This window comes from Corythoichthys intestinalis, chromosome 20 (genome assembly GCF_030265065.1).
Source record: "Corythoichthys intestinalis isolate RoL2023-P3 chromosome 20, ASM3026506v1, whole genome shotgun sequence".
NCBI classification, from domain to species: Eukaryota; Metazoa; Chordata; class Actinopteri; order Syngnathiformes; family Syngnathidae; genus Corythoichthys; species Corythoichthys intestinalis.
The window spans coordinates 8,921,632-8,940,140 of record NC_080414.1 but is presented as its reverse complement, the minus strand read 5'-3'; the positions used below and the strand labels follow the sequence as shown (position 1 = coordinate 8,940,140).

The 18,509-nt window shown below is 37.5% G+C and overlaps 1 long non-coding RNA gene across 1 annotated transcript in view; it reads left to right on the top strand.

Moving 5' to 3' along the window:
* Window positions 1-7,146: 7,146 nt before the first annotated feature.
* The window catches only part of LOC130908759 (uncharacterized), a 142,055-nt gene continuing 130,692 nt past the window's right edge, over window positions 7,147-18,509 (top strand). Inside the window, exon 1 of the long non-coding RNA XR_009061645.1 lies at window positions 7,147-7,455. This is a non-coding gene — a long non-coding RNA (uncharacterized LOC130908759). The remainder of the gene's footprint in view (window positions 7,456-18,509) is intronic.

The window sequence follows — 18,509 nt, the reverse complement described above, 5'->3', positions numbered from 1 at the left end:
TTCCACTCTAATTTGGAAATAAATTCTTTAAAAATCAAACAATGTGATTTTCAGTTTTATTTCCACATTCTGTCTCTCATGGTTGAGGTTTACCCGTGTTGACAATTACAGGCCTCTCTAATCTTTTCAAGTAGGAGAACTTCCACAATTGGAGGTTCACTAAATACTTATTTGCCCCACTGTAGGTGATTATCTCTGCATTTGGTGATTGTCGTGCATCTAGCGTAAAATCTGAGAATTTTATGACCATTTTAAGTTTTGTTATACTTATATGTATATATATATATACATATATATATATTTTAAAAAATCAGGATTTCATTAGGAAACGACTTTGAATTTTTTGATGCCTCTGCTCATGGAGACAGACGCATGTATGCCTTAGAGAGGTGCTTGTTTTGGTTTTAGGTCACTAGCAGCTGTGGTTTTGAAAATATTTAATACGAATTTAAAATTTTTGAAAATAGGCCCCATACGGAGCGGCCCCGCACTCCGTTTCCCATCAACTGATACTGAAGTCTATGTCTAGGTTCTAATTCGACCCCATTTTGCATTAACTGTCTCAAATCAAGACAGTACAATCCACTCAAACGATTGAGTCTGCTCGCAGAGTAGTGACCTTGCAAATTTGATCTCCTTTAGCAATGTAAAATTCAGACAAAAAACTAGAAACCTATCGGACTGAAGTTTACTATGAAATAGTTAAAATATGCCAAGATAAAAATTCCACCATGTATAATTCATGCTTCATTATAATGTGTAATGGACCATGGTTGTTAACCTTCCACTGGTGGTAAACCATCATGTACTTCTGGCAATTGTCACACATCTGTAACATTCAAGCTTATTATCTTGCATGGTGCATTATTATATGGCAGCTGCCTATTGTTTACCGCCAGTTGTCCTTTTATTAGATAACATTTACCAGACAATTAATCCAGAGTTGTATTTTCCCTTTATGCATTGGAAGTATTGATCAATCATGTTCACTTAATATGACAGTGAGGCACATGGATCTCATCTCCTGAGTCACAGCTTGAGGGGAGGCTGCATTTGATCCAATCACTGAGATGTATGCTAATTATGCTGCTTCACATCCCTGACTGATAGTCATCACAAGTCGAATAAATATTTAGAGCCTTGTTGTTTCTGAGGAATAACTAATGCATTAGTGTGTGTGTGGCATGTTGGTGCTAAAATTAACCCACAAAATTGCAATGAATTTCATGCTATTGTGTTTTGCATCATCTTAACTATTATATCCAAACAGCCCGGTGGTGGAAAAAAATGTGAAAAGGGCCGAGGTGTGATGAGCATCCCGAGTTGGAGTCCAATTTGTAGGGTGCAAGTGGAAATTTTTTTGTGGGCCCCTCCAGATAATTGGCCCAGCTGCTGGCAGAGATATTTTAACACTTAAACACTATATCATATCTCCACACATTATCTTACCTTTCTGTTTGACTCTCCCCTTGTCCAACCACACCCACTTTACGCCTGCAAACCACGCCCTTTAAAGGCCCGGTGTCCTGCCAAAATGTCTATCACTGCGAAACATCCTAGAGGCGAATTTGAAGTATCACCGTGCGTTTTCAGCTTGTTTTGTTCAGATGCATCCCCAAAGTACGTCCTAAAAAACGCTTTAAAGAAACAATAGAGGTAACACTTTATAATAATGATCTGTTATAACTCGTTAATACATCATTACTAAACTTAATAAAATACTGTATTTATTATTGAATAGTTAAGTGTTTGTTAACAGTTTGCTATGATGTATGGACATTAAATGCCCCTCATAAATTCAGTGTATTCTGTGTTTAGCACAAAAAGTGCCGCAAACTCATGGATTTTGTAATATTGTGTTGTTTTGTTCTGCCATGTGATGGCTCAGTACAGATGTGTCTATGCATGAAACTAAATTTCAACATTTCATCTGTGGTGTTTCTTTGGTAAAGTACAGCACACAGAAAGGCGTATGGGCGTAACAATCTTGAGGTGGAAAAATTTGATATTTTAAACATCGATCTTTCAACTTTCTGTACCTTGACCCTGTTCAACCAATTTGTTGTTCTTCAAACTTTATTTGATGGTTAGCTAACTATGAACAACTGATCTGTAAAGTGTGGGTTAATAATAATAAGTATTAGTCGTATGCTTATGTATGTTATTGAGACATTATTCTAAAGTTGCAACTACTCCTCATGTCTTAATTGTTAGTAAATGAGGAGTAGTTGCAACTTTAGATTCATGTCCCAATAGCATAAATTACTATCAACTGATATTTCATAAATCATTAGTTAGTAAGTTACTAATAGCATGTTAATGGTATATTACTAAATTAAAATTTGTAGGTATAAATCCTTGACATAGAATTTACAATGCATTTATTACTAATTAATCATCATTTTATTCATGATATATTAACTATCTACAAGGCATCATTACAAATGCTTAACAAACTTTAAAAAACTTAACCCTATATTGCCAAATGTATAACATTTGATACACCTAAAATTTCATGATTTTGAGACTAATTCAGAATTTTGACATTTCTTTTTGAAAACAAAAAAATGATGGATGCAAGTCAACACATGCATCTGCAGGTTCCATGAAAAAACAAACAAACACGATTTTAGCAAGGGTTATAGATATCTGAGCGCTTATTACACGTATTCATTTTGACTTTTCTTTTTGCAAATTTGAAAAAAAGGTTTCATTAGGACCTTGTTTTTCCAAATTTTGGGATTCTCTGATAATTGCTTCATATTGCTGGCATTAAAGGGTTAACAAATTAACTTAACAATGAATCTTTTATTAACAGTTTACTAATGATCTATTAACTCCTTATAACAGATAGTTATTATAAAGTGTTACCACAATAGGTAACATCTCAACCTTTATTGAATATTTTCGCAACATTTGTGATCCTATGTCGACTGACAACTTGTTGAATGACACCTCTTTTATATCTTGAGGGGGACTGTATTGCTTTCACCGACTTTAATTAACTCATTCACACCCAGCCATTTTCACCGGTGGCAACCCCCTTCACTCCTGTCCGTTTTACTGGATTTTGACTGATTTTGCAAGGCCTACAGAAAATTCTGTTCTATTGCTATATTAAACATGTAACCCACCAAAAGAAAGATTAGACTCTCTTCTGTTAGCAGGAAAATAAAGTTAGTTCATATCTTTTTCCATTCTTCAGAAATCAGCATTAGAAAATAGCTTAGTTTGAGCAATTTTCCAATTTCTGATGAAAAAACAGAGAAATTGAGCTTTTTGTAATAGCATACATTTCAAACATAACTTTGACTTTAACACTGCTATTTATGCTTTTGTGATATCCCAAACATCTGAATAATATTTTCCTTCTACAAAATAACATAAACAACAAGACAAATAGAGCTTTTGATAGCAAATTAAAAATTTATTTACACATAAGTAAACTATTGCACTGCGCGATGACGCTGTTGTGGCGACGACAGCCGGGGTAAACTTTTCCCTCATCGCCACCTGTCTCATCAAGATGGATTTTTTTTAGTCTTTCTTTCGTGGCCTCGTGGCGGAGTTTGCCTGGGGAACTTGTGTTCCGGGGGGGGGACTGGTTTGGCCGTGCGCGTTTCCGGCCGAGTCGCGGAACACTGGAGGGTGCGGGGGACGCGAGCGGCCGAGCACGGCGGTGCAGGCTCTGCTCGGCGAGCAGCACGGACTCAACAGCATCGTCCGCTGCACTGGTGGTCCCGGTCATTCTGCTCGGTTGTCCAACGCCGGGCATCCCGGGCGTCCTCCCGGTTGTTCTGCTTGGTCATCCGCCGCCTGGCATCCTGGACATCTATTCGGTTGTCTTCCACCGGCGCCCCGGCCGTGCGGCCCGGCCGTTCGTTCTGTTGAATCAGGTTGCGGGTATTACCAAATGCCCTACTGCCCTCCAGTGGCCAGTTTTATTGCTTTAAAATGGATTTTCAGCATTGTGCTTTGGGAAAAAAAAAAGTGTCCCCGTATAAATACGTCTTTGGGACACTGAAACAATTAAAAATAGAACGTATTTATACGCTTTTGGGAGCAAATGAGTTAACTTTGAGGAGGGTGGCAAGTTGACATTTTTTTACTTATTTTTTTAATTAATTAAATTTTTTTTTAGTCAGGGATTAGTAAAATAAATAAAAATGGAACCTTCCGCCAGGTAAAACACTACTGCTTTTGTCCACAAGCATATCTAAATTGCATCAGTGTGTTGAGCAATTATGGAAGAAATCTAAATGGGTATGAATGAAACTTTTTACCTTGATTATGATAAATGTATGATTATTTGAAATTTTTTTTTGCATAGGCTGCAAATAAAAATAATTTTGAATAAATAATTTAGAAAATAAATACATTTGAAATAATAAATGAAATGTAATGCGTATTTAGTTTCAAAGGTATAAAGTCACAACATTATAACATTTATATTAGAGATATGAGAAGTTTTTTTCAGCCAGCAGCAGCCATTGTTAGAAATGTAAAAAGACATCATTCTTTTGGAAGTGGGGAACACACTATTACTGTATTGGCCCGAAAATAAGACGGTGTTTTTTGCATTGAAATAAGGCTGAAAAAGTGGGGATCGTCTTATATTCGCGGTCTAGACATTATACCCATTCTTGACGCTAGATGGCGCCAGATATCATTGAAGCGATGTTCTGTCATGACAAATCTCAGCTACTCTCAAGTTTAACCAGTTTGCATTATTTTATTGCAATGTTTTTCCTTATTCAGATTTGTTTCAAGACTACAGTTACAGTTAGACTTCACTTTGATGGTTAATGCAGTTATTGCAATTTTGTTGTTTTATCACAATAGATTGGTTTATTTACATTTCAAAAACCAGAAGCCATTCATTTACGAATGTGATTGCACTTTAGTTTACATATTTAAATGTTCAGATATTAAGATTTGAATGAGGCAAAATAGGATGCTTTTTCTCTCCAATATATTGTTATAATCATTTGTTTCAGATGTACTGTAATTATTTTCTGTATAAAAATTAATTTGGTGTTCAAAAAGTCTTCAAACTTGAGTCTTGAAAAAGAGGGGGTCGTCTTATAATCTGGGCCATTTTATATTCGGGCCAATACGGTAATTTTGCTACCGTAGGTCCGACCTGCATCAGTGTTAGCGTAACATTAAACTGTGTGAACTTGTTAACCTGCAAACCTCAAGTAGGAAGTTGCTTTGAGATAAGTGTCCTTCTCTTTGTGTTTTCTCCTGTTAACATTAAATAAACTGTGAGAAATGCAGTGAACTCTCCTGGAAACTATGGAAGTAGAAAAATGTTAGCAAGAAGCTGCTTAGAGAGAGAGGGGTGCTGCATAACCTCATATGTAGCTCACACAATACAACACACACACAAAAATCATAATTAATGATGTACATTTTTAAAAAAAAAAGTGTTTTGGGGGGATGCCGCGAGCTACCCACATTAGGTTTGCGATTGACTGGTTGAGCGTGAGCGACGTCATGAGCACCCCTGATTTAGCATATCAATTAATTAGCTTCATATTCGTGAGAAATGTAGCCCTGATCCCCATTCACTCAATATGTTTGGTCTTATTAATGTCCCATCCCAATTAAAAAATGTACATACAGGTTATGCTGTAATATCGTCCCTACCAATGTTGAGACCAAACTTAATCCCTTGCATTATATAATGCGAATAAGGTTGCTTAAAAGTTGTTGGGGACAATTTAACCATCCTGAAAAGTGTTAAGTGTTATGTCCCTATCGTCCCCATGCAAACCTATATTACCTTGGGTATGGAGGACTAAAAGCGCCATGGATTTAAATTAGGGGTGTCAAACGATTAAAATTTTTAATCGAGTTAATTACAGCTTAAAAATTAATTAATCGTAATTAATCGCAATTAATCGCAATTCAAACTATCTCCAAAATATGCCATATTTTTCTGTAAATTATTGTTGGAATGGAAAGATAAGACACACAACGGATAGATACATACAACATACTGTACATAAGTACTGAATTTGTTTATTGTAACAATAAATCCACAAATGGCATTATTAACATTCTTTCTATTAAAGTGATCCACGGATAGAAAGACTTGTAGTTCTTAAACGATAAATGTTATAGTTACAAGTTATAGTAATTTTATATTAAAACCCCTCTTCATGTTTTCGTTTTAATAAAATTTGTAAAATTTTCAATCAAAAGTAGAGTTAATATAATAATAATAATAAGAAAAATAACAATAAGAAAAATAGAGTGACCAAAGTCTAAGTTTTACGTGTATTTTGCATAGCTATTTTGATATGGAATGCCAGTTCATTTTGCATTGTTGTTTAACTGTGAGAATTGGGCCTCATTACTATAGACTGAAGTGCTTTTCTTTTTGTGAACATTAATTTTTTTTGGAGGGATAGGAATATAATTTTTGTTGTGCTTTCACTAAACGATACTTAAGTTTGTTGTGAAGGAGTTGCCGAAGCTTATGTCAATAAACGGCGCAGTCCAAAGAACGCCTGTGTCCACTCACCTTTACTGTATAACATATCTGTACATATCTTACCCAAAATACAACAAGAGACACATAATTGCCACTAAAAGAAAGAAAACGTACCGAAATATGTGTGGAGCACAAACAGCAATTTGCATTGCATTGTGAATACAGCATAAACATCTCACAACTACTAATTTTCCCACGTTTAGAAGAAATAACATGAGTATGGAACGGCGCTGCCCCCAAGCGGCCGGTGGCATTCTCTTCACTCTTAATGTCCATAAACGGCCTCATTGTAATCTGTTTGAGGCAATATGCGAGCGGGTCATTCAGTGCATGTGTTAATTGCGTCAAATATTTTAACGTGATTAATTAAAAAAAATAATTAACGACCGTTAATGCGATCATTTTGACAGCCCTAATTTAAATGCAAAATGTTTTTATTAAATGTATCATTAATTCATTAAAATGGCAATTTTGTTCATGTAAAAAATATATTTTGGTTAGTATGATAGTTTCAGTGCTTCATGAATGTTGTTGCAAAGGGTTAATGAGTGTGTATGGGCAGGGATGTGTGTGTGTGGAGTCTGTCACTTTCACTTAAATTAATATCACCTGTGACTACCTGGAGTTTGAGGTAGGAAGAGAGAAGGCTGGGCACCAATTTTCTGTTGACTGCTCATGTTTATTTTACTCATTTTTTTGTATGTGCTTATGTTCTACACAAACAAAGTGCACACGCTTTTTTTATCAGTTTGACCAACGTGTGTTACTCGTTGAGCTCACACGGATGAACCGAGGTCAAAATTAAACTAGTCAAGTGGTTAAACGACCTGGATTATACACACGATCACATGAAGACTAAAATGATCGCGTGAACGCCATCGGAGGACAATTCTGGCATGTGAGTCTTCGTGGATGCAATGCGTCAGACAGATATGGCCCCGCGCTTTCTCTATGTGAGTATTAAATGATTTACACTTACACAGGACCGGAGTGGGACTCATTTTTCGCCCGGGAGTTTCATGCCACAGAACAGCCCACTTTATGTGATGACCAACCGTATTGAAATAATTATCGTGCTGTCAAACGATTCAAATGTTTAATGCTGTCAATAGTAAACTTGTGATTACTGGCGTTTTTTAATGCAAAAATTATATATGGCAGAAAACACTCAGGTGACTTGAAGTTCCGCTCTGAGACCCCCAATTTGGCCAAATTTCAAAATTGTCCTTCATGCATGTGTGATAGATCATTGGAAAACTTAAAATCTCAATTTTCTGAGGGAAGATAAATCTTGAACAGGAAGGCATTTAAAAAAATATATATATCAAACAGCAAAACCCATACTGAAGGTGAGAGCACGCGAGAGCACAATTCCAGACGCCACGATTTTAACGAGATATTATCGCAGACTTACCTCTTTTCGATCCAAAAGCTCCATGTAGCTTGTATCACTGAGTGTCAAGACACAGCTGTGAATGGCAACAGCTGGATTTTTGGGGGGATTTTATTTGTGAAACATGGTAATATACTGTAACAAGGGTCGCGATGCAGAAATCGCAGACATCAAGGAGTGGTCAAAATTTTCATTTTCATATATTTGTTTTCAATTTTTCTTTGTTTGGATTGATTATTTATCATCTAAAATATTGGGGAAAATGTGACAGTAACGAAAAAAATCCACTTAGTCATGAGGTACAGTAGATATCCGTGACTTTTTACAGACGCAAATTTTTTCATTGTGACGTAATTTGTTTGAAACTTTAAAATATGCCAGTGAAAATTTTTTTTCTTTTTTCTTAAACTAAATATTAGACATCAATTAATGATTCCTAGCTAAAAATGACGAACATTTCGAATAATAAATACGATTACTTACTGTACCTACTTTTTATGGCTAGGTTGAAGCAAACGCGGTTGCGCGACGTCTGTAAACGAGGGTTTCCAGAGTAAAACGGACAATTTAAAAATAGTTCGGGGGATTATTGCGCCATGAATCTGCTATGGCAGCATATAGACATTGTTCTATCAAACACAACAATTGTTTTGGCTTAGAATACAGCAGTTTATTTTAAAGAGGGGTGCAAGAGCAGAAACTGCTTTTTCAGACTTGTCTGTGTTTTGAACCATATTTTAATTTTTAAATATACCTATTAGAACAGGAGTTGAGCAATGTGCTTACCTTACATCATTCAAATTTTAGCCTCATTAGAAACAAAAGTTTTACTTTACACTTGTAAAGATGAATTAAACATGCATTTTCCCCAAATAACTTGTAAAAAGGGAGGCACGGAGGAAGACTGGTTAGCATGTACGCTGACAGTTCTGTGATCAAGGGCTCAAGCACAGGTTTTGTGTAGAGTTACCATTTTATTTTTTGGGTACTATCTATAATTTTATTTTATATAATGTATTGGACTGACTTTTTAAAGTCAGCTCAGGAATCTTTTGCAGGTGTTTTAGATTACACATGTGGCAAATGTGTGCAAAACTGAAGCTTTTCATCGTGTTCTTTTTCTTTTTTTTTTTTTTTTAAAGTTTGTGGTTATAATAAGTGGAAAAATCTTAATCAGAAAAGTTACGAGAAACCACTTGAGATGAGCAATTATATGCTAATTGACAGTCACAACTTTGTTGGTTTAATCTACTACGTTAAATTGACAAAATGAAACAATTTTTACTTGATATTCAAATTTTGGGGGGAATACTGTATACAGGCGTAGGTTTGGTCTCAACATTGGAAGGCACAATATAACAGCATTACCTGCGTTCACACTCTTTGCTTGGGGTGGGACATTAATATGACGAAATGATTGGGTGAATTGGGTCATTATGTCGATCACGATCGACCAGTCGATCGCAACGCTAGTATGGGTAGCTCGTGGCATCCCCCCCAGCATAAAATATGTTGAGTGTATGTTGTGTTGTGTGAGCATCATATGAGCAGCACCCGTCTCTCTGTAAGCAGCTTCTTGCTAACGTTTTTCTGGTTCTATAGTTTCCAGCACAGTTCACTACATTTCTCACAGTTTAATTAATGTTAACAGTAGAAAACAAAAACAGTAGGACACTTCTCTCTAAGCAGCTTCCTACTCCAATTTTACAGGTTAGCAAGTTCACACAGTTTAATGTTATGCTAACTCCGATGCAGGTCAGACTTTAAATAAAATTAGTGGTGTGTTTCCAGCCTCCACAACATTATTGTCTTTTTAATCCTTTAAGGTCCGGGCCTTTTTTGTCTGATTTTGCATTCCTTTGATGTTGCCTTTATATTTCAAAAAAAGAATTGTTCACAATGGCCCGGTTTGGTTCCTTTTTTCACGACCAGCGGCACATGGGTGACGTACAGTTGTGGTCAAAAGTTTACGTACACTTGTGAAGAACATAATGTCATGGCTCTCTTGAGTTTCCAGTTATTTCTACAACTCTACAATTTTTCTCCAATAGAGTGATTGGAACAGATACTTCTTTGTCACAAAAAACATTCATAAAGTTTGGTTCTTTTATGACTTTATAATGAGTTAATAGAAAAAGTGATCAAATCTGCTGGGTCAAAAATATGCATACATGGATCTGAAAAAGTGAATCATTGACTTGAACAAGTCAGGAAAGTCACTTGGAGCCATTTCAAAGCAGCTGCAGGTCCCAAAAGCAACAGTGCAAACAATTGTTTGTAATTATAAAATGCATGGCACTGTTTTGTCACTGCCACGATCAGGAAGAAAACGCAAGCTATCACCTGCTGCTGAGAGAAAATTGGTCAGGAGGGTGAAGATTCAACCGAGAATCACCAAAAAGCAGATCTGCCAAGAATTAGAAGCTGCTGGAACACAGGTGTCCGTGTCCACAGTCAAGCGTGTTTTGCATCTCCATGGACTGAGAGGCTGCCGTGCAAGAAGGAAGCCCTTGCTCCAAAAGCGGCACCTTAAGGCTCGATTGAAGTTTGCTGCTGATCACATGGACAAAGATAAGACCTTCTGGAGGAAAGTTCTGTGGTCAGACGAAACAAAAATCGAGCTGTTTGGCCACAATGCCCAGCAATATGTTTGGAGGAGAAAAGGTGAGGCCTTTAACCCCAAGTACACCATGCCTACCGTCAAACACGGTGGTGGTAGTATTATGCTGTGGGGCTGTTTTGCTGCCAGTGGAACTGGTGCTTTACAGAGAGTAAATGGGATAATGAAGAAGGAGGATTACCTTCAAATTCTTCAAGATAACCTAACGTCATCAGCCCGAAGATTGGGTCTTGGGCGCAGTTGGGTGTTCCAACAGGACAATGACCCCAAACACACATCAAAAGTGGTAATGGCATGGCTAAATCAGGCGAGAATTAAGGTTTTCGAATGGCCTCCCCAAAGTCCTGATTTAAACCCCATTGAGAACTTGTGGACAATGCTGAAGAAACAAGTCCATGTCAGAAAGCCATCAAATTTAACTGAACTGCACCAATTCTGTCAAGAGGAGTGGTCAAAGATTCAACCAGAAGCTTGTGGATGGCTACCAAAAGCGCCTAATTGAAGTGAAAATGGCCAAGGGACATGTTACCAAATACTAGCGCTGCTGTATGTATATTTTTGACCCAGCAGATTTGATCACTTTTTTTCTGTTCACCCATAATAAAGTCATAAAAGAACCAAACTTCATGAATGTTTTTTGTGACAAAGAAGTATCTGTTCCAATCACTCTATCGGAGAAAAATCAGAGTTGTAGAAATAACTGGAAACTCAAGAGACCCATGACATTATGTTCTTCACAAGTGTATGTAAACTTTTGACCACAACTGTAATTAAAATGTGAGGGGGCTTCAAAGACTACATGCGCTGAGGATGAGTGGGCGTGTCCTGCGACTTTTAAGAGTTAAATTAATCACAGTGCCGCCCACCGGGAAGGGTCCTGGTCCTCCCGATTAGCCACTCCGGGCCTGCACTTATACAATCTGATAAAGTCTAATTTCAGAGCCGTTGCAAAAATTCAGCCTTGTGCCGATTTGCGTGATTTGTGGAAGAGTGGACCCACTCCCCGACACTGCTTCTATCAGTTAATCTGACTGACATGGTCTCCATTCAGCCATACATTGAGTCGGTCCATCTGTCAGCTTGTCCCTTCGTCTTTGAGTTCATTGCAGCCATAGGCTCTTCTTGAAATCCTTCAGTCCTATTAGCCTTTTGTTTTTCCCCAGTGCCTAACAAGAACAAGTCAAAAGAATTATTCTTGTCCCAAATCTGTCCTTTTTTTTTTTTTTTTTTTTTACTTCTTAAGACAACATCCCCCATAAATACTAAGTAAACAGTACTTACTGTAATACAGCATAGCAAATGAAACGGATGATTTAATGATTTAATGGATGATTCACTGCCATGCAATGCAATTGTTCCCATTTGGTAAATAATGTAGACTCCATGCGTAAAAGTAGCCACAGGCCATACAATAGTAATGATGACTGGGAATGCGTTCAAGCACAACTGAAATAATTCTGTTTGAGGAGGACTGTTGCATTTCCACAGCTGTCATTAGGAATTTCTGCTGGGATTTGTTCAGATTAAAGAATGGCTTCCTCCATCGTGGCCTACAAAGTAGCGGGTCCTCTGACGATGTAATAGTTTTAAGCGTGCAATTAGACTGTGGGAAATGGTGGGAGTAAGCTACAACGGCTCCTTCCCACTTTGTGCTCAAGTGTGGATATGATGACCAATCCAGGGTGGATCCCGCCTTTGATGTCACAAATTCCAATGTTTGCCGGTTTTGGAGCAGCTTGACATTAGAGGTTCGAGCAAGGGCGTAGGTTTGCATAGGGACGGTAGAGACATAACACTACCATCTTTTCAGGATGCTCAAATTGTCCCCACCAACCTTTAAACAACCTTATATGAATTATGTAATGTGTTCAGTTATTGACGTAATTTAAACTGTCTTCCCATATCTTGTAAGGATAGAATTGACCGTACCATTATGAAGTGAATTATTTTCATTATGTTCAAACTTACATTTACCCAGTTTCACTTGATGAATGCGCCGGTCCATTATTTCCCCCCACAATTGCACGTTTGATTGGCGGAGGACTTGACCCACCCCCGACACACGCTCGCTCACACTCACACAGCCCCAACAGAAATACATGTCGACAACATGCCTCCTCCTCCACCCCCTTTGAAGACGAGGGATATAAGAGGTTTTTTTTTTTCCGGCCAGCAGCAGCCACTGTAAGTAATTTAAAAAGACGCCAATGTTGTGGAGGTGGGAAAAACACCACTAATTTTGCTAGTCCGACTTGCATCAGAGTTAGCATAACATTAAACGGTGTGAACTTGCTAACCTGCAAAACTCGAGTAGGAAGCTGCTTAGTAGTGTCCTTCTGTTTGTGTTTTCTACTATTAACATTAATCAAGCTGTGAAAAATGTAGTGAACTGAGATGGACGGGTGCTGCGTAACCTTATATTTTGCCCACACAACATAACATACACACGACATAATCGTAATTAACTATGTACATGTGAAAAAGATTTTTGAGGGATGCCGCAAGCAGGGCCGCCCCAGCCTATACGCAGACTATGCAGCTGCTTAGGGCCCCTGACCTTTAGGGGGCCCCCAATCTGGCAATTGTTTAATTTATATTCTATTTTGTTTGCTACAGTTTGCTTTATTTGACTTTTGTGAGTTTTGATACTTGATTACAAGCTTAAAAATATGTTATTCCTTAACTTCTTTCTTTCCTCTTTTAGAAAAAGGTTTGGCGCTATCTACTGTTCGTACTGACAATAATTTGGGGTGAGAAGTTTGAAGTATGCAGTGCAACACAATCTGATTAATATACAAAATATGGACGTATGGCTTGGATTGCATGTATGGGTTTCACAGTACACTGTGACGAAATGGTGGGCCAAAAATATGGGCCCCTTTGCATTATTTCGCTTAGGGCCCCCAAATGGCCTGGGCCGGCCCTGGCTGCAAGCTACCCACAATAGCGTTGCAATGACTGGTCGATCGTGATCTTGATTTATTGTGATATTGATTTAGCGTATCAATTAATTAGGTTCATATTCGTGCAAGTTATGCTGTTATAGGGTCCCCACCAATTTTGCGACCAAACCAATGCCCTTGGGTTCAAGTCTATTTTCCATTCGTGGTTAAAAGTAATTATTGTTTCGTTAAATTTTTAAAGATCTCTTTCCAAATCTAGTCTTCTGAGGCTTTAAAGGGCAACACAATCATTCTGAATCAAAACTCATAAAATCACCTTGTCGTACTAAGCATGATGATCACATCGAGTGTTTTCCGAAAAGGGCGATGAGGTGTTTCCTGGTTGCACGAGAGCAAAAAGAGAGGTCAGAGGTGTCTTGCTAGCGTGGGACTTAATTTGTCAGCAGAGTGAGGGGGGAAAAACAACAACAGAAAACCTCATGTTAAGCATTCATGATTAATTTTAGAGGTCAAAGTCATCTGAAGGAACTTTACAATTATGCACTTCATGTTTGGGTCACTTACCTGAAAATGGAGTACAGATGTACTGACAAAGAAAGCGCAGATTTTAACCTCTTTACCAGTTTTTACTTGACACCTATTGACATCGGAACTGTGATGGAACTATTTACGATTTAACTATTCAAACTAGGAACCATTTTCTCCACTAGAGGGCACTCATGCTCTTTGGATGAATAATGCTTCCTTTGTGTAGATTTTTTTTTTCTTTCGCTGGAATTCGGTGAATTTTTTTTTTTTTTTTTTAATTTCTTTGGCTTAATATGGATATGCAATAGGTTATAATCAGTGTTGTTAATCCCACTTTTAAAAAAGTCATTTGTTACAGTTACAAATTACTTCTCCCAAAAAGTAATTGAGTTAGTAACTCAGTTACCTCAACGGAACATTAATTACTGTAATTTTCGGACTATAAGCCGCTACTTTTTCCCTTCATTTTAAATCATGCGGTTTATAGTCCAGTGCGGCTTATTTGTTGATTTATTTGGGTTAATAGGTAACACTTCATTTGACAGTGGCGTCATAAGACTGTCATAATTATGACATAACACCATCATGGGCATTACTGAATGCTTGTGTCATTAAGTGTCATCCAGCAAATTATGTCACTAACCCCATTTATGTCCAGCTTGGATCTTTTACATCCATTCAAAAGTGAAATAATTTGCCGGATAATACTAAATGGCGTCTGTTATAAGCATTCATTAATGCTCATGACAGTTTCATGTCATAATTATGATTGTCTAATGACAGTCTTATGGCACCACTGTCAAATAAAGTGTTACCAAATACTATAACTAGCAGTTAATGAAACAAGCGGAACAGTAACTGAAAAAATAATTACCACAGAACATGAATTTTGATTGTTATTTACATCTATAGCGCTGCAATGCATGCTAGGAGGCATGTTGGACAACAACAGTGTTGACAGCAGATGGCAGCAGAGGTTGACTGTCTACCCCAAGGGAGCAGTGATGGCCATATGAAACGTCTTGAAGCAATAAAGCTTTGCAGCCAATTGGTTCAAAGCTTCATGGTGGTTCATTTGGTCTTATGACAGTCATATGATGCCGCTGACAAACAGTGTTACCGGTTAATATCTTTTTGTGTAAATATCCCATAATACACTGAGGACAGCTGCGGCTTATAGTCCAGTGCAGGTTGTTGAGTTAATTATCGAGGGTTGATTGAATATTTGCTTGATTGATTAAATATTTGCTTGTGCTCATACATACCTAATACATACATAATACATATTGCCATATTTTTTCTTATTTGATATAACCAGTAAATGATTATTGCTTGCTATACTAGGTATAATGTTTAAGTGTTACAAAGTGTTAAAAAGGGTCGGTGTGACAACTGCCTTGCTTCATGGCCGCAACATTGCGTAACTAGACCTTCTAGGACATCTTCGGCATCTTACGTCTGGACTTTTGTCTAGATTTTCTAGGACAATCTTCCATTCGAGGACATCTTCCATGGCCGCAGCGTTGCATAACTGAAGTGTCTGGGTCATTCTGACCATTTTACCTAAGTGCTCTTGCTTACACACGTGTATTTAGTTAGTTCCACCTACATGCTCACACATAGCCAACCAAAATCACATGGGTGTCTCCAGCTTACTTTCCCCCTCCCTTTAGGGCGGCGCCCTTCTGTGTTAGGACAAACCCCTAATAAAAAGCACAAGGAGGGTTTTTCTTTAGATCAATTTTGGTGACTATACAGCGTAATCTTGCATTTCTCTGTCTAGTCCCTCCTTGCTCTCCTTGGCCAAGAAAACTGAGTGTCTTCTCTCCTTATTTTTGGGTAATTTTACAAATGTCTACCTAAGGGTATATTTTTGAACTTGACACAGGTTATTGATGAAAAAAATGCAGTTTTCGTGCCAAATTTGGTGGGTGGCGGCTTATAGTCAGGTGTGCCTCATAGTGCGAAAATTATGGTACTTACTCGGCAAAGTAACTGATGTTACTTTTCATGTTCTACACATTATTACATGATCCTTTCTATAACATCCGTCACATCAAATATTTTTATATTAACTGATTGAATTGAAATGTCTTTCATTCCCCAAAAAACATAGGTCACACTTTTTACATTAAAAAAAAATCACATACTAGTCCTTCTAAAAAATAGCATATTGTGATGTTCATTATTTTCTGTAATGTACTGATAAACATTAGACTTTCATATATTTTAGATTCATTACACACAACTGAAGTAGTTCAAGCTTTTTATTGTTTTAATATTGATGATTTTGGCAAAAAAGTCAAGAAAAAACAAAAATCCCAATCTCAAAAAATTAGCATATCATGAAATGCTAGAGGATGAAGAAGCTACTAACCTAAACCTCTGAATCAACAAATTAACTCAAACCCCCTGCAAAAGATTCCTGAGGCTTTTATGAACTCCCAGCTTGGTTCATTACTCAAAACCGCAATCATGGGCAAGACTGCCGACCTGACTGCTGTCCAGAAGGCCATCATTTACACCCTCAAGCAAGAGGCTAAGACACAGAAAGAAATTTCTGAGCGAATAGGCTGTTCCCAGAGTGCTGTATCAAGGCTGTGGGAAGGAAAAAGTGTGGCAGGAAACGTTGCACAACGAGAAGAGTTGACCGCACCCTGAGAAAGATTGTGGAGAAGGGCCGATTCCAGACCTTGGGGGACCTGCAGAAACAGTGGACTGAGTCTGGAGTAGAAACATCCAGAGCCACCGTGCACAGGCGTCTGCTGGAAATGGGATACAGGTGCCGCATTACCCAGGTCAAGCCACTTTTGAACCTGAAACAGCTGCAGAAGGGCCTGACGGGCTACAGAGAAGCAGCACTGGACTGTTGCTCAGTGGTCCAAAGCACTTTTTTCAGACTTTTCTCGCATAATTCAACGAACATAGTAACGTGTAATAACGCCGTTATTAACAACACTGGTCGTGGCTTATAGTCAGGTGCGCCATGTGGTCGGAAAGTTACGGTAATATTATTTTGAAGCAACGGTACCCTTACTTGAATAAAACTTTTGGGTACGCTACCTACCTCTGGTTGTCATACATAATTTATTAGAGCAGTATGTATTACTAACTTTGTTAATTATAAATATGTGAAAGCAGCAGCCAAACTGGAAGTAGCTTCACTGTGTTTATGGTTGAGTTTTATTGCTCTGCTTGGGAAGGTCTCAGTCTTGGCAGTTTGTGTTATCCTAGACGACCCATAGATGTCCTTGTTTCGCAAGTTACAAAGCTTCAACTTCATTTATTGAAAATAATCCACTTTACTGACAGAATAAAACACTTCAAATGTGCGATAGCACAGTACACGGTAGTTTTAATGCAGCTTCATGTCCTTTGTTGACTCAGAAGAGGTTCCCTGAGCAACTTTATCAAACAGGCCTATGTGCTACTCTGATGCATGTGTTGCACAAAAACAAATCTTTCATCATAATCCCCAGCTTCTCTACTTTTAATGAATCAACACATACCGCTTGTAATTAATTTAACGTGCTGGTGTGATCATCTGGCATCATTAATTCCCCCACAAATGCCAAGCAGATTGCGCTTTTTAATTTCAATTCCTGGACAGGGTTAAAACATAGTGGATTTATTACCGTATCATATGACGTTTAATGTTTTTGTTTTTAATCAAGCTTTTTTCTCCCCCCTCAGAGGAATCCAAACAATGCGTTGGAAGTATTTTCAGGTTTTGTGATTTAAATAGCATAAAATAAATTCAAGGTAATGCGCAGCACATATGAACTATTTCTATAGCCTGCATAAAGTCTCTTGCGGAGTCTATAAAGTAACATTTAGAGCAGCGTACGATGAAGGTAAAAGACTGTCATCCTTGGCTCCTAGATCTTTAACAAGTGTGGAGACAAGAGAAATGCGGAGCAGGCGTGGGAGGTGTTCAAATTGCAGGGAAATAAAAGGTAGAAAACTAAATAAAGAAATAATTCCTCCTTTACACGCAGGGCTGATAACTATCTTTTGCTGCCTGAATCTAAATCTAAATAGAGCACAACAACAAGGACTGTGCATAATTCCTTGCTTGTATCCTTACAACAATGATTTATTTTTATTCCAATGATGTTTATAGATTTTTTTCCCCCCCAGTCAGAAATAATAAGCACAATAAACAGTTTTACATGTACTTTTCTCACGATGTATTTTTGTGCCTAATTACTAAAAATGGAACTCAGAGATTGCCAGTACGTGTGATTCTATACCTTTTTTCCATGGTTAATATATTTTATACATGTGTGTTTATATATATATATATATATATATATATATATATATATATATATATATGTATTAGGGCTGTCAAACGATTAAAATTTTTAATCGAGTTAATTACAGCATAAAAATTAATCGTAATTAATCGCAATTAATCGCAATTCAAACCATCTATAAAATGTGCCATATTTTTCTGTAAATTATTGTTGGAGTGGAAAGATAAGACAAGATGGATATATACATTCAACATACGGTACATAAGGACTGTATTTGTTTATTATAACAATAAATCAACAAGAT